The sequence below is a fragment of the Pleurodeles waltl genome, chromosome 2_2, assembly GCF_031143425.1.
Source record: "Pleurodeles waltl isolate 20211129_DDA chromosome 2_2, aPleWal1.hap1.20221129, whole genome shotgun sequence".
NCBI lineage: Eukaryota > Metazoa > Chordata > Amphibia > Caudata > Salamandridae > Pleurodeles > Pleurodeles waltl.
Window position 1 is genome coordinate 1,077,196,906 of NC_090439.1, and position 15,842 is coordinate 1,077,212,747.

Genomic DNA, 15,842 nt, shown 5'->3' on the forward strand with positions numbered 1-15,842 from the left:
TTGCGGCTGGCGCCACTTTGGTGTCAAGTGCTCTTAGGAAATTAGGATCCATGTCTGAGTGAACAACTAAAACCAAATAAACAAATGGAGAGAGGCCGACAGTGTATAACGCTCCCAAGAGAAGGAAGGGGAGGAAGAGAAAGGGAGCGGTTGGGGTTAATTAGGGAACAAAGAACTGAGGAAAATCATGCTACAGATAGAAGTGTGAATCAGAGCTCCCTTCTAAGATGGCCACCACATTAGCAGCATCAGGGTGGAGGCCATCCTGAAAGATGTGAGTCCTCTTCTTATATTTGGTTTTCAGCAAGTAAGAGTCCTATGACTCTTTTTACTCTCTGAACATTAGCTTTCCTGAGGGTGGAGGTGGACCTCGTTCCATTACAGGTAAATTGGCAGAGTATCGTCCTCTTTCACCTTTTAAAGTCAAACCAAACAACTGAATAATAAACAAGCAAGGTTGACCTCCATCTTGTGAGAGGAAAAGAATGTTGTTGGGGTTCAATCAAGCTAAGATGGAGGGAGGAGAAGTGTGGGTAGAAGCAAGTTGGGACACTCCATAACATTGGTCAAAAAGTTAAAAAAACAGCCCAACAACACAACCATCACAGACGCTTTAATGTAGGTGCACATTTTAGATGCCAGAGTGTCCAGGAGAGCCTATGGAGCCAATCACAGAACCCCGTAGTGACAGGAAGGGGAGATCACCAAGGGCGCGCTGCCATCCCAATGAGGCGTGACTGTTCAGGCGACCAGGTAGTCAGGGGGCCCATGAATAGGGGCCAGCGAAGGGACCACAGACCCCATAAGCCCTTGCAGTCAGCAGGAGGAGAGAGAATCATTGTGCAATAAAGCGCACAAAGGACTACCACAGCGCGGGACGCGCACATTGAGTGTGGGCCAGCCAAGGGACCACAAACCCTTAAAGTCAGCAGGAGGAGGAGACAGTCATTGCGCGCAATAAATGAACACAAAGGGCTACCAGTGCACGGGATGAGCACTTTGAGTGGGGGCCAGCCAAGGGACTACAAAGCCCAGAAGCCTTTGCAGTCAGCAAGGGGAGGAGACAATCATTGCGAGCTACAAAGTGCACAAAGGACTACCACAGCACGGGACGTGCACATTGAGTGGGGGCCAGCCAAGGGACCACAAAGCCCAGAAGCCTTTTCAGTCGGCAGGCGGAGGAGACAATCATCGCACGCTGTAAAGGGCACAAAGGATTACCACAGCGCGGGACGCGCACATTAAGTGGGGGCCAGGCAAGGGACCACCAAGCCCAGAACCCCTTACAGTCGGCAGAGGGGGACAATCATTGCACGCTATGAAGCGCACAAAGGACTACCGCAGCGCAGGACATGCGCGGGTGGTGCCCGAGTGAAGCCTGCGCCAAGAGCAGGCCGGCCCATGCCCATCGGATCCTGGAGAAGGCTGGGCTGGGCCACCTCTTTAACATCGGCTGACATAATGAAAAGCTAACGTGGGGGTTATGAGACTATCCTAATAGCTGTCCCAGCTCACCTTTATATATGTGTAAAAACATATTTTGGTAACCCTGACAGTACCGATTTAGACATTGCGGATATATACGACACTAGTGCATACTGAGAGTACAGTTCGCGTTTATTATATTGACAATCCAATAGGATTAATAATGATAACATCACCTACTGGAAGGTAATTAATTCCCCCTTGTTAGGGGCAAAGGATGCTCCCAGATTGGAGATTGCCATAACGGAGGGAGAGTGGATTGACTATTTTTCTGATATATACAGTCTTAAACTGGAACTGGATTTGCAGGAGTCTGTAGTTGGTGTAACCAACCGTATAGATAATCCCCCTATTATTACACCTCTGTTCAGCTTAAAGGAAGTTGTTGTGGCCATTAAGGCAAGTAAAGGTAGGAAAGCCCCAGGCCTGATGATGTTTTAGCAGATCTGTAAAGGCTAACATTTAATTATGGGCCCCTTTGCTGACCCAGGTCCTGAGGGCCTGTTGTACCTCATGGTTCATCCAATCTTGGGCAGAGTCTATCATCGTTCCCATATTTAAAAAGGCTGATAACCTTAACCCAGCGTGTTATAGACCCATTTCACTCCTTGACTCATTAGCTAAAATAGCTGGACGGATCATCTTGAATAGATTACAGGAATGAGCAGAAACAAATAACATTTTGTCAGAACATCAATGTGGCTTCCGCCCAGGGATTGTAACAGTGGAACAGGGACTGAATTTGAGTATTAAAATTGGGAAATATCCTAAGATCAAGGAAGGTAACTTATATCTGGCCTTTGTAGAACTGTCCTCATCCTTTGATTGTGTAATTCATGATATATTATGGTCTACTTTGAAAGATCTGAGGGTAGATCAGACAATAATCCATTTTATAAGGGAGATGTACACAGGATGCAAAGCAAAGGTGAGATATGGGGTAAGAGGGAATGTACTAGATCTTTTAGCTTTCAGAGAGGGGTCTGTCAGGGTTGTGTATTAGCACCTTTTCTATTTTTCCTATATATAAATAAGGTAAAAGCAGAACTAGTAAGTAAATCTAAAGACCTCCCCCAAATCGGTCTTCGGCTGATTCCAGCCGTTCTGTAATCAGATGATGCCATTCTTATGGCACGGACCCCTCTAGCCCTTCAGAGACTTTTAACAACTTTTGTCAGCTACATGCTAAACCTGGGTCTTAGAGTCAATCGTTCAAAAAATTGTCATGAAATGCGGCAGTAAGATAGCTAGAACCCACGATATTCCAGTGAATGATGGAAAAGTAGACACCACAGCATCCTTCTCCTATCTGGGAATTCTGTTTGATAAAGAACACTTCTGGTCACAGTGCATATATATTAGAAAATTGCAGTTTCTAAAGACTAATATGGCCCTGAAGAACTTTACAAAACGACTCAGGATGATTTCCTTTAGGGATATGCTAAGAACTTACAGAGCAAAATGCGTTCCCATTGTTATATATGGGGTGGGTGTTTGGGGATATACTAACTGTAACATGCTGCAAATAGCAGAGAATGACTTCCTGAAATTTCTGTTATCTGTTCCAAAAGGCACTTCATCATATGTAGGCCACGCAGAACTGGGGGTCACCTATTTAGTGGACTTAATAGTTGTACAGCCAATTCTTTTATAACAGTAAGCTTGGACATCGGAACACGCAGGTTTAAATCGTGCTATCTTAAGGGATTGTTTAATTTTCAGAGTCTCTTTGAGAATCTCCTGGCTGAAGTTCATCAAGAATTTCTTTAATGATTTGGGACACTTAGATTATTATGAGAAGCCAGAATTACTGGCCACCTTAAGCAGGAAAGATTTGAGATCTATGTGCCTGAAGCACTTAACGGACTTGAGGTGGTCAGTGGAAGTGCAAAAACACACTGTCCTGAAGAACCAGCTTATGTTGACTGAGGATGGTATGCAGCCATACTTAACATTTGTAAAGAAAACAAGGCATCCTTTTGTTCTCTCCTGTTTAAGATTAGATACGTTTCATCGCCTGGTCAGCTTTCCCATCATGAATGAGTGGAGTGCGACACTAAAACAAACCACAATGCACGTTGCACTGTTTTGTAAGTTCTATGTTAGACAGAGCAGGCAACACATAAGGCATTATTCAGATCTCTTCACATACGTCAATGTCGCCCTGCGTATTTACATCTCCAATCGCTCCCGACCATTGAAATATGCTGTGGCCTCCAAATTACTTATGTTCCACAATCAATGCTAGAAAGAGCTTAAATTAACGCAAGATGGCCATGCTAGAGATGGCGGTCAAGTAACTATACATTTTTACGTCTACGGCACCGTTAGAATTGATCTTATTTATTTATTTAACTAACTTGTCCCATGTTTTTATAATATTGTGCCTCTTATGAATCGTACTTAACCAAACTAAAGATGACCTATGTGCGGGTTAAGGAAGTCTGTTGTGCGAAGGTATAAGGAAAAAAAAGGCTGAATGTTTACAGACTGAAAGTTTTTATGTCTATCATGTTCTGGTGAAATCATTGTGTAAAACAGAGTTATATTAAAAGCTTGACATTCCTGTTTCCCCTAGCATAGCCGGTCCTACATTGACTGTAGCCTTCTTCAGTTTATAGTTGGGTGGCACATACTTTCGGAGACGCATGTTCGCATATGAGAAAAGATGGTTGCACTGGTCACTTTATTTGCTGTCTCATTTGTTCTAAATATATGAGCTTAAATCATAAGTTTACACGTTCCCTGCTTCTGCAGATTAATTGTATTTATGTACGGTTTTTTGTTTTATTGTAATCTCAATTGTTTACCCAGCTATAATGTTTTTTAATTAGGTGTTCATCAGGAAGTTCTTAATTCTCCCTATGCTATGATATGTACTGTTTTGTAGGCAATTTTACTTAACTATTGGTATTTATGTACTTTTATGATTTACTGTGTTAAATCGAATAAAGTGAAATGATGATGATGAAAGTCAGGGGGCTGGTAACGTCTCTGAGCAGGTCAGGAAGCACGGCAGCGAGTGTGTTCAGCATTCATGGGAGATACCGGCACCCGCTACACTGCTGCAGTTAAGAAGAGTGTGGAGTCCCCCACAGGTATGATGCTCTCTGGCATCAGTAACAAGATCCCATGGGCCAGGGAGCGAAACAGCAATTGCTGACGGGTTCACTACAGACAATGGCATCCACTACACAGCATAGCAGTGAGGGAGGAGAGCACGGCGTCCCGCACAAGAATGGGACGCTCGAGCGGGCAGTATCCATCAGGTCAAAGAGCAGAACCGCAAGTGGGCGCTGCATCGGCCACACAGCCTGGTCACGTGCCTTCAAGAAATGTAACATTGACCAGGCTGATCTTGTTGTGTCTCCAGCTCCCGGTCACTATGATCTCATGGTCTCAGGCAGGACTTTCCCTGTTCAGAGATGGTCAGCGAGGTCCAATCTCATCCCTAGTCCAAGGATAATGCTGTGCTTCCAGATGGCTCAGGATTCTTGACGACTACTTGATGGTGGACGTGGCCATCTTTTAGGCTCCCAGAGACTTCGCTGGTCTGACGCTGCAGTTAGGTCGGGCTGGCTTCAACACATCAGCATTGCATCCTCGATGAGGTATGCACTTCAGTGGTCATTTTCTATTTGTTAGACGATCCAGTTACTCTCCTAAAGATTCTCTGATCAATAGTGTAAAAAGGACTTGAACAGGGCAAGATTAATGATCCCATAACCTGGGGCCTCCTCCTTGGAGATCAGTGGTGATGGCCATTTTGGTAACATAATATTATAAGACTATCTTATTGATTAGCTTTTGTGATTAATGTCTTCTGGTTGCTTGAATTTGTGTGTGTCTTAGTAACTCGATTTCCATGTCCAGGCTGCTTCTGTTTGATTAGTCAAACAAGAGCTAATTGAAAATTCAACAAGTCCAACAGTTTTTTTCAGGCCTGATCTCAGTACTCTTTGTCTCCGTGTTCCCCAAGAGGTCTCCCTCTGTTATTTATTGGAGGTTTGAGGAATTTTTTCGAAGTGCGTGAGAGCTGAAATGATAACTAGGAAATAACTGCTAAGGCCAGCAAAGTTCTGACAACTTACAAGGGAGTCTTTAAATATTATATTTTGCTGAAGAACTCTGTATTACTTTGCCATAAACCAAGGACAAGGAAATACACCACATTGCAGTTCTAGTGTAGGACTCACCAGCCTTTGCATGTTCATTTGCCTTCCATGGTGTTCAAGGAATACAGTGCGTACTGGTTAATGCACTTGATGTGAGGTGGGAGGTTCTCTTCATTTCATGTTACCAGCATCAGTGTCTCTGGGATTGTGGCTACTGTCCAGGCCATTTGAAGCACCAAGTGCATGGGCCAGACAATACAGTGCAAAGGCATGAGGATTGTCACTTGTGAACTTCTTCCTATGCAAGCCATAAACACAAGTGTCCTTGAAGAGTAGGTCATAGTAGGGCATTTGGACATTTTGCAGCAAGCTTTTTATATTTTGCAGGTAAAAGAACCATATTTGTGATTTCAGAAACAGAGAGAGCGACCTAGGAGCGACTCAGGAGGATCCTTTTGAGAATGTGTAATTCCCATTGGATGCAAGACCAGATTCATCCATGCTACAGACTAATATGTCAAATAAATGGTGTTCACTTTTAAGTCTGTATTGTAAATGTCAGAAAGGTAAAGACGTTATTATTAATTGAGGTGCATATGAGTCCACCACAAGAAATTAAGCCACTAACTTGTTAAAGTAAGACACAGTTTCAACAATTTGAATCTGGGATCAGTTCACGGGTGTTGAGTTACGAAAATGCCAGGGGTAGCATAAGTGACATCACATACCTGTTGACCTTAACGAAATAACAGGAAATTACATCATATTAACCTTGGCATGTCACATGACCGTAAAATCACACTAACACTCTATTACACCCCCTTACACTCATTCCTATTCAGTCACTCACTCATGTGCATTCACTCTTAATGTCACTCATATTCATAATTAGTGACACTCAGGCCAGGTTTAGTAACGTTTCGCACCATGTTCGTGTGACTTTGGTTTTAGGTTAGGATACTATCCACCACAAATCCTGAATTGTGTTGGATAGTGTGCCAAAGTAATGCACAATCTGTCTATACACTGCTATGTTATTTTGCATCAAATGGGTGTGACAAGGGTGGTGCACAGGCCCTCTCATGCAACCAACAATGGATGTGATGGAACTTCCCTATCTACAGAATAATTTGTGTCAAACACTTAGGGGGTCATTCTGACCTTGGCGGTAAAAGGGCCATACTGCCGGTCAGAACTCCGCCATACTACCGCCGCGGCCGCGGTAAACCGCCACAGTCATTCTGACCACCAACTGTGAATCTGCCAAAAACCCGACATCCAAGGAAGGCCGCCACATCAGCGGGCCGCGGAAAACTGGAGATGACCAAACCTCCACCGCCACGCCAACACAAACACGCCCATGCCATTCTGACCCACCAATCCACGCTGCGGTCTTTCAACCGCGGTATTCCATTGGCGGTACACACCGCCGCACTCAAAATACACACACAGCTCCAAAACACTGCCACATTGGGCAATTTGAAATACACACACCTGACACACATACCAACAACACTCCCACACATCCATACAACTATAAAACACACACCCACATCACCCACAAACCCCTACGACCGAAGATCAGAGACGAAGGAGAGAGAGACACATCACAGAATAGAGAGCTACATCACACAGAGGCACACTACACCATCACACACACCACATAGAAGCACAAAGCACCACACACCAACACACTCATCACCATATATACCACCCCACACCTCATCCACACCACCCCATGGCACCCCAAAGGCACCCACGCTTTTCGGACCAAGAACTCCGGGTCATGGTGGAGGAAATCATAAGAGTTGAACCGCAGCTCTTCGGCTCACAGGTGCAGCACACCACCATAGCCAGGAAGGCAGAGCTATGGCAGCGGATCGTGGACAGGGTCAACGCGGTGGGACAGCATCCCAGAAATAGAGACGACATCCGCAAACGCTGGAACGACTTAAGGGGAAAGGTGCGCTCGATGGTCTCGCGACACAACATCGCAGTGCAGAAGACTGGCGGGGGACCCCCACCCACTCCTCCCGAATTCACAGCATGGGAGCAAGAGGTACTAAACATCCTGCATCCTGATGGCCTCGCTGGAGTACACGGAGGAATGGACTCTGGTAAGTACAATCTCAACTACTTCCCCCCCCCAGCATGCTAACCCCCACCACCACCCTCACCCTCAACCCCCAACACACATCCTCCCTGAGAATGTCTCTCCAGCACAACCCACCCAACACCAACCCCTGCATGTCCCCACAAACTATGGACACCCATCACCCAAGCATGACCACTGCACATACCCCCCCCCAACACCCCCACAACACCTCCCCCAAGGGAATGGCAGCACTGGGGGACAAGGGCACCAATCAATGGCACGCAATAGCACACACAGAAACAATAACAATACTCTCTTACCCCATGCAGGACCCGAACGCCAACACACCGGCCAGGAGGGTCCAGAAATGTCCATTCCCCCCCCCCCCGGAAGAGGCACCCAGCGATGACAGCAGCTCTGTCGACCTGGAACCTGACGACCAGCCCGGACCATCGGGGACCTCTGGACAGTGGGTTCCCCACACACAGGCCACAGCAGACCCAACCCCCACTGGGAACAACAGCACAGCTCCCACCCAGCGGGCCCATGCCTCTGTCTCTAGGACAGGTCAATCAGCGGTGTGTCTGCCACTACAGGGCACCCAGGCTAACCCACCACCCCAACAACAACAGGGACCTGGGGGCAGTGGTAGTGGGCACACCGTCCAGGGGACAGAGGCCCAGGGAAACAGGGCAACTCGGAGGGCTGCTGTGCGACGGGGGGGGGGGAGGAGAGGCCCAGGGAACCCACTCTCCAAAAGGCCCTCACCACCATCATGGCAGCCTACCACCACTCCCAAGAGACGATGGCGACGGTACTGGCCAGGTTCCAGGAGATCCAGGCACAGCAGGAGGAACGCTACCTGGGGTTCACCAATCAACTCACAAACATCTCTACCGCTATGGGGAGCATAGTCCAGGCCCTCAACAACATAGAAGACACGTTGCGTGACCGTGTGGCACCACACAGGGCCCCTGTCCCTAGCCAGGAACAGCCTACCACCTCCGCCGGCGCTAGTGGACAGGAGGCCCCACCACAACGACAGGCCACCAGAACCCCACCTCCTGCTAAAGAACCACCACCCCGCAAGAGGAGCCTGAGATCAAAGAAATCGACAGAGTAGGATGTCAAGACCCCCGCCAGCATGAGACCCCCCCTGAAGTCATCCCACTGTCCCACATTGCCACCCTGTCCAACCTTGAACTGCCCCTGCTCCATCCTTCCACAGGCATATGGACAATGCACCTGTGAGACTGAGAACTGGACTCTGCCATGGCCATTACTCCACCCCCACCCATCACCGTGTTTATATCATGTAACATTATCTAGCACAAAAAATAAATCACTCAATGCACTTAAATCAAACATGAGTCAGGCTGTATTATTTACAAATGTATAACACATTACCGATCAATTATGTTCTGTTAACTTTGTGCTGAACACATACCGAGATCAATAAGCATTAGTCCATGGGCTAACCAAGCAGTAGTCACGGACTGTGTCATACAGCACTGAAAAGGGAAGGGAAAATCAAACATCAGTTTCAAAGAACTGGGGGGTCATAGACAAAGCTGAGAAGCAGGAGGCTTGCAGGAAAAGTAAAATGGCGTGCTTGATTCTTACCTGTGTGCTACTGAAAATACTGTTGGATAACTCTGTCCCTGTTGTCTGTGTCGTCCTCTGAGTCTTCCTCCTCTTCACTCTCCGCAGGCTCCACAGCTGCTTCAACACCACCATCTGGACCATCCTCCTGCAGGAAAGGCACCTGACGTCGCAATGCCAGATTGTGAAGCATACAGCAGGCCACGATGATCTGGCACACCTTCTTTGGTGAGTACATCAGGGATCCCCCTGTCATATGCAGACACCTAAACCTGGCCTTCAGAACCCCAAAGGTCCTTTCTATGATCCTCCTAGTTCGCCCATGGGCCTCATTGTACCGTTCCTCAGCCCTGGTCCGGGGATTCCTCACTGGGGTCAATAGCCAAGGCAGGTTGGGGTAACCAGAGTCACCAATTAGCCACACACGTTGTCTCTGTAGCTGTTCCATCACATAAGGGATGCTGCTATTACGCATCACATACGCGTCATGCACTGAACCAGGGAACATTGTAATCACATGGGAGATGTACTGGTCAGCCAAACAGACCACCTGGACGTTCATAGAATGGTAACTCTTCCTGTTTCTGTACACCTGCTCATCGTCTTTTGGGGGGACTAAGGCTACATGGGTCCCATCAATGGCACCAATTATGTTGGGAATATGTCCAAGGGCATAAAAATCACCCTTCACAGTGGGCAAATCAACCTCCTCTGGGAATATGATGTATCTCCGCATGTGTTTCGTCAGGGCAGACAACACTCTAGACAAAACCTTAGAAAACATTAGCTGAGACATTCCAGATGACATGGCCACTGTTGTCTGGAATGAGCCACTTGCAAGAAAATGGAGGACTGACAGCACCTGCACCAGAGGGGGAATTCCTGTGGGTTGGCGGATGGGGGACATCAGGGCTGGCTCCAGCTGGGCACACAGTTCATGGATAGTGGCACGGTCAAGTCGGTATCGTAGTATGATGTGGCGTTCTTCCATTGTCGACAGGTCCACCAGCGGTCGGTACACGCGAGGATTCATCCTTCTCCTCGCAAATCCCAGCGGACGGTGCCTAGGAAGGACAACATGGAGCACAGAGTCAAGATAATCACTGGTACGTTCACCACTGCTTGCATGGCACACGGTTATCTAGGTATTGAAAGGCGTGTATGTGTGGCAATGCCAGGCCTAGGCCTGTGTGTCGCAGTAGAGATTATGCCATGTGGGCCCTTGAAATGGCGGCTGCCTGACCTGTGAAGTGGGACAATGGGATGTGAGGTCACTGCGCTGGCGGGGCACACCGTGGCGGTAGGCGGTCGAAGACCACTATACGGAGCCGCATTGGACAACATTGAAGCCTATGGGTTTCAGGAGCCAATGACGATGTGCGCCGGCGGTCGCGGTACGCACCGCTGCGGGCGTGACCGCCATTTTCTATCTGCTTAATCACTCGAGACCTGATCATCCACAGGAGAGGACCTATACTGCAAGTGCTGCTGTGAACTCGGTCTGGAAGTGACAATGGCTGCTGTGACTGGGGAAAGGGCCCCTGCCTTCACGTCTGAAGAGTTGGAGAAGCTCGTGGATGGGGTCCTCCCCCAGTATGCCTTACTCTACGGTCCTCCAGACCAACAGGTGAGTACACCGGGTGCACATGGAATGGGCGATGCCTGTGTGGAGTGGGGTGGATGTAAGTTGGTGGGGTGGGGGGCGAATGAGGAGTGCAACGCACGACAGATGAGAGCATGTGCTATATTGCAAGGTTGGGGAGGTGGGGCCAATCACATCTAACATGCAGTAAGTTGATGAATGTTTCCTTCCCACCCTGTACATGTCACATAGGTCAGCGCCCATCAGAAAGTCGAGATTTGGCGTGCCATCGCCAAGGAAGTCCGGGCCCTGGGGGTCCACGTCAGACGGGGCACCCACTGCCGCAAGAGGTGGGAGGACATCCGCCGCGGAACCAGGAAACCGCTGAGTCACTGCTGGGGATGGCCTCCCAACCTAGGAGGGGTGCCAGTCGTACCCTGACCCCCCTGATGTCCCGGATCCTGGCGGTGGCCTACCCTGATTTGGATGGGCGCTTGAGAGCATCACAGCAGACACAAGGGGGTGAGTATCAGCACATTCAGCTATCTTTCTGCGCAGTGGAGGCATCTGGGTGGGGAGGAGGGTTGGGGGTGACATTAGGCCAGGGCGCTTTCTGTAGTGTAGTCCTCTCCCTTAGGCATGGCCCTGTGCTCCCGGCCCCCACCTCCGTAGGGTGACAAGTCCAGCTATTGATGGTCCAGCCTCACACATGTGCGCGTTAGTCGTCTCCTGACCTGTTGTCCGAGTCAGAAGTACTGAGTAGTGTGCCCCGAATGCGCGGCTTAGTGCATGCGGCTCCTGTGTCTGTCCTCTCCGCCAACGGTGTTGACATTGCATGCACTCAACCAGGTCTTCTCTTTCTCCCCCCACCCTTCTTCTTCATCTTCTTGTGCATGTGTGCATTAGCATCATCAGGCGGAGGAGATTTAGCATCGCAGCACGAGGGAGCTGCAAGCCACAAGGCCCCGGTGGGCACAGGAACAGACACCGAGGGCCCAAGTGAGCCGGAGGGCGAGGGGAGCACCACGACGGGGACCGCTGGTGAGAGCAGCAACAGCGACACGTCCTCGGATTGGAGCTCCCTAGCGGTGGCGGCAACATCCAAGCCCCCCGCCTCTACAGGTACAGCCGCCACCCAGCGCACCAGCCCCGCCCTCCCAGCAGCCCCTCAGCCTACGCTCCGTGCCCGCTCACCCAGGAAGGCGGGCGTCTCCTTCGCCCAAGGCACCTCAGCCCCTGCCCCTGTTACCCCTGCTGCCCTCAGTGAGGAGGTCATTGATCTCCTCAGGACACTCATTGTTGGGCAGACTACCCTTTTGAATGCCATCCAGGGGGTAGAAAGGGAGGTGCATCGGAGCAATGCCTACCTGGAGGGCATTCATTCGGGTCAGGCTGCCCATCAACAATCGTTCAATGCTCTGGCCTCAGCACTGACGGCAGCCATTGTCCCTGTTTCCAGCCTCCCTCTTCTGACTGCCTCCACCCTGTCTCTGTCTCCTGTTCCTCAGCCTATCCCATCCACACCATCTGACCAGCCTGCACACACCTCAACACCCAAGGGCAGCTCATCCAGACACAAGCACCACAGATCCCACAAACACTCACCCAAGCAACACACAGATGCAGACATCCCAACAGTCACTACCACCCCTGTGTCCCCCTCCTCCTCATCTCCCTCCTCCCTCCCTGTGACGTCTCCACTCACACCTGCATGCACACCAACATCAGCCAGTGCTTCCATCACCACCACACCCTCCTGTACAGTCCGCACGCGTGCAGTCACCACCCCCACTGCCATTTACACGTCCCCTGTGTCCTCTCCCACTGTGGTTGTCACCACCCCTTCCAAGACACACAAACGCAGGCAGACACCCACCCAACAGACATCCACCTCACAACAGCCTACAGCACCTGCACCTTCACCCAATGACAGCACACCTGACTCTCCTACAACCACATCCTCTTCCTCCACTTCCATCTCCACTTCTCCTACCTTTTACCTTGGCCCTAAAAAACTTTTCCTGGCTAATCTTGAGCTCTTCCCCTCTGATGACCTACCCCCTCCATCTGCAAAGAGTCCCAAGAGCACCACAGCCACCACCAGCCCAACTTCGGGTGTCACTGTTGTGCATGGGTTCTGGAGCCCACCCTTTGCCAGCAGTGACACCTCCATCAGCAGCAAGGACACATCCAGCCCCCCCCCCCCGGCAAGAGGACCAGGAAACACAAGGGCCGGCGTGTGAAAACTGACACGGCTGCCCCCAAGGAGCAGAGTTCGCCCACTTCACCAGCCACAACGTCTAGGGGAGGCAAGGGCCCGAGAGCCCCATCTAAGGAGCGTAAGGGCAGCAGGGCGGAGACGTGAGCCAGCAGGAGCGCGGAGCAGGTGGGCCCCACATGCCACATCCCAGCTGTAAAGGAGGACACCAAAGTGCCCAGGACTCCGTCACCGAAGGGCCCAGGAACATCACGGCCGGAGGGCGTCTGAGCACGGAGTCCAGGCCAGGTCTGGCTCCCTTGAACCTACTGGATGTGCACCGCTGAACAGGGCCCGCCGTGCAGAAGAGCACCGCTGAACAGGGCCCGCCGTGAAGATAGGTACCGCTGAACAGGGCCCCGCCGTGAAGATAGGCACCGCTGAACAGGGCCCGCCGTGCAGAAGAGCACCGCTGAACAGGGCCCCGCCGTGAAGATAGGTACCGCTGAACAGGGCCCCGCCGTGAAGATAGGCACCACTGAACAGGGCCCGCGGTGCAGAAGAGCACCGCTGAACAGGGCCCCGCCGTGAAGATAGGTACCGCTGAACAGGGCCCGCCGTCTCAAGCACCGCTCCGCTGGGCCCTTCCTGTCAAGCACCGCTCCGCTGGGCCCCGCCGTCTCAAGCACCGCTCCGCTGGGCCCCTTCATCTCAAGCACCGCTCCGCTGGGCCCTTCCTGTCAAGCACCGCTCCGCTGGGCCCCGCCGTCTCAAGCACCGCTCCGCTTGGCCCCTTCATCTCAAGCACCGCTCCGCTGGGCCCTTCCTGTCAAGCACCGCTCCGCTGGGCCCCGCCGTCTCAAGCACCGCTCCGCTGGGCCCTTCCTGTCAAGCACCGCTCCGCTGGGCCCCGCCGTCTCAACACCGCTCCGCTGGGCCCCTTTCATCTCAAGCACCGCTCCGCTGGGCCCTTCCTGTCAAGCACCGCTCCGCTGGGCCCCGCCGTCTCAAGCACCGCTCCGCTGGTCCCTTCCTGTCAAGCACCGCTCCATTGGGCCCCGCCGTCTCAAGCACCGCTCCGCTGGGCCCTTCCTGTCAAGCACCGCTCCGCTGGGCCCCGCCGTCTCAAGCACCGCTCTGCTGGGCCCCTTCATCTCAAGCACCGCTCCGCTGGGCCCTTCCTGTCAAGCACCGCTCCGCTGGGCCCTTCCTGTCAAGCACCGCTCCGCTGGGCCCCGCCGTCTCAAGCACTGTCTATGGTTCACTGTGCCCACCATGCCTCCTCCTTGACCAGTGGAGACTGTTATCCACTTGAGAGACTGTGGCTTTGCTCTCCCCAGGATGGCACAGTGGGCAAGCCACCCAGTGTAGAGACTTGAGAGACTGTGGCTTTGCACTCCCCAGGATGGCAGAGTGGGCAACCCACCCACTGTAGAGACTTGAGAGACTGTGGCTTTGCACTCCCCAGGATGGCAGAGTGGGCAACCCACCCACTGTAGAGACTTGAGAGACTGTGGCTTTGCACTCCCCAGGATGGCACAGTGGGCAACCCACCCACTGTAGAGACTTGAGAGACTGTGGCTTTGCACTCCCCAGGATGGCACAGTGGGCATGGTGGCCCCTTCGTGGATCTTGCGTCGTGGACTCATGTGGCTGTGGTGCCCCCCCCTTCCCCCTGAGGTGCCTGTAGTATTTTCATCAGATGCCCCTGCAGTGTTCTCTCCAAAAGACTCAGGTCTCCTGTGTGGGCTTTGCCCATGTGTCGCTACACTGTAGCCCACGGACTGTTCCATTTGACTTTGATGTAGCGGACTAATTGCCTCGGTTCTCCATGGCAGTGTGTATAGTATTATTTTGTTAGGGATATTTTGCATAGTTGCCGATACATCTCAGAGTCTATTTTTTATATGAAAATTTGGTTCACAATGTAATTATGTATTTGCATTTTTCCGGGGGGTTTGGGTGGTGTCACTGTGCATTGTTGCTCAGCATTGGTGTGTACATAGTTTGGGGGGGTGGGGGTCGCATATGTGTGTGCCCGTAAGCTTTCCTCCTCCCCCCTCCCGTGTGTCGTAGGTGCAGTACTCACCGTTGTCGTCTGCGCCGGAGTTCGTACTCGTGGTAGATGAGCAGGTAGACGAGTGCAGGTAGGATGTTTAATTCGGGTTCCATGCTGTCCTCCGTACTCGTGGAGTGTGTTTTGGTGCGCGTTTTCCCGTCCGTAGTCTGTTTCCGCCGTGTTTTTATCGGCGGGGCTCCCGCCCCGGAAAAGGTGGCGGATTGGTGAGTTGTTATAGTGTGGGCGGTACATTGTCTGCCGCCTGCCTGTTGGCGGTGACCGCCGCGCTGTTTGTCTGTACCGCGGTGGCGGTCGGAGTGTTAATGTGGCGGGCTGTGTTGGCGGTTGCCGCCACGGTCAGAATTCCATTTTTTGGACCGCCGGCCTATTGGCGGGTTGGCCGCCGCTTTATCACCGACCACCAGGGTTAGAATCACCCCCTTAGACTTCTTGAGGCAGGCATAATAGGATAAATGCTTGAATTTCTCCTCATTTTCCAACTTTGCAGTGTGCTGCATTGTACAGCACACATACGAAGTGAGAAAAACTTTAAAGCATAGCTTTTGTATGGGGAGGTAGCCCTTCCAGTACAAAACCTATGATGCAGAGAATGCACAAGCCCTTGCATTATAGCGTAGGGGTGTGTACTCTAGTGCGTGGCTGAAAGAAGTGCCCTAGCCCACAGAGAGAGAAACAATGCATCATAT